Source organism: Lolium perenne, chromosome 1 (genome assembly GCF_019359855.2).
Source record: "Lolium perenne isolate Kyuss_39 chromosome 1, Kyuss_2.0, whole genome shotgun sequence".
Classification (NCBI taxonomy): Eukaryota; Viridiplantae; Streptophyta; class Magnoliopsida; order Poales; family Poaceae; genus Lolium; species Lolium perenne.
Genome location: NC_067244.2, coordinates 252,472,242 through 252,473,865, shown reverse-complemented (window position 1 = coordinate 252,473,865; position 1,624 = coordinate 252,472,242). Strand labels below are relative to the sequence as shown.

Here is a 1,624-nt window from a genome sequence, read left to right as displayed (position 1 = left end):
AAAGGAAATACCACCTTGTCAATTGGCCAGCGGTTTGCAGACCCAAAGCTGTCGGGGGCTTGGGGCTCGTCAACTCAAGACTTAAGAATATTGCCCTTATGCTCAAGTGGGTGTGGAAGTTGTATCAAAGGGGTGATCAACTCTGGAAAAAGATCATCAACGCAAAGTACCTTAGATCGAACGATATCTTCGCCTCCACGGGAGTGAGGGGCTCCCAATTTTGGCGTAGCTTACACAGAATCAAACACTTATTCAAACTCGGGGCCAGGCACTGCGTCCGCGATGGCACCCGCACGAGCTTCTGGATGGACAGATGGGTGGGTGACATGCCGCTTAAAGACAGGTTCCCTGGCCTCACTGGTGGAAAAACAGGCTTCGGGTGAGCCCCATAAGTCGCGATGCTGCAGGATCCGCGACAAATGGTACCTTTAGTCGCGGTTCGGGAGGAGAACCGCGACCAAAGGCCTGGGCCCAGGGCGCTCGGTGGCCAGCCGGTGCACGTGGGGGGTCTTTAGTCGCGGTTGGCCAGGCCAACCGCGACTAAAGGTGCCCGAAGGCCTTTAGTCGCGGTTGGCCAGGCCAACCGGGACTAAAGCCCCTCCCCTATATATACCCATCCAGCAGCCAACACTTAGCCATTTGGTGCCATTCTCTTCACAAGCTTCACAAGTGGGTGTTAGGTTTGATTTTGGTTCCTCTTATGCACATAAGGTGTTTGATGAAATGCCCCAAGAGCATGAAACAAACATGATATGAAGTGTTGGAGCCACACTTGAGCTTTCTCATTTATTTTTTCCTCCTCGATCGCGGTTAGCAACTTGAACCTTTGATGTGTCGTTGATAAAATGTGCATTAGTTCATTGTTTAATTTATATTGTTTGTAGCTAGTTAGTTTAACAAATGCATGATGGTTAATTATATATTTTATATTATAATAATGCAGATGAATCGACAATGGATGTACGGTAACCGACTCTCCGGCGAGTTCAGTGCGGGTTTGAAAGATTTCCTCGTAGTGGCTAATGCGAACAAGCAGGAGGGTTTTGTTATCTGTCCATGTGTTAAATGTAAGAATCAGAAGGGTTACTCTTCCTCAAGAGATGTTCACATGCACCTGCTTCGGCACGGATTCATGCCAAGCTATAATTGTTGGACCAAGCATGGAGAAAGAGGGGTTATAATGGAAGAAGATGAAGAAGGGGATGATTTCATCGATGAAAGCTATCTTGCTCATTTCGGTGATACTTTCATGGAGGATGCTGAAGGTGAAGGGGACGATGAAGGGGAAGGTGAAGAAGAGGCACGTGATGATCCCGTTGATGATCTTGGTCGGACCATTGCTGATGCACGGAGACGCTGCGAAACGAAAAAGAGAGGGAGAATTTGGATCGCATGTTAGAGGATCACGGGAAGGCGCCGTACCCGGATGCGATGATGGTCTGAAAAAGCTGGGCTGCACACTGGATTTGCTGAGATGGAAGGCACGGGCAGGTGTAGCTGACTCGGCATTTGAAAACTTGCTGAAAATGTTGAAGAATATGTTTCCAAAGAATAACGAGTTGCCCGCCACTACGTACGAAGCAAAGAAGGTTGTCTGCCCTCTAGGTTTAGAGGTTACGAAGAT

The 1,624-nt window shown here is 48.4% G+C and overlaps 1 long non-coding RNA gene across 1 annotated transcript; it reads left to right on the top strand.

The window, feature by feature from the left end:
• Nucleotides 1-375: 375 nt before the first annotated feature.
• On the top strand, nucleotides 376-1,161 carry LOC139835446 (uncharacterized). The gene is made up of 2 exons (XR_011751197.1): nucleotides 376-809; nucleotides 944-1,161. It is a non-coding gene; the product is annotated as an uncharacterized lncRNA (long non-coding RNA).
• The last annotated feature ends 463 nt before the right edge of the window (nucleotides 1,162-1,624 follow it).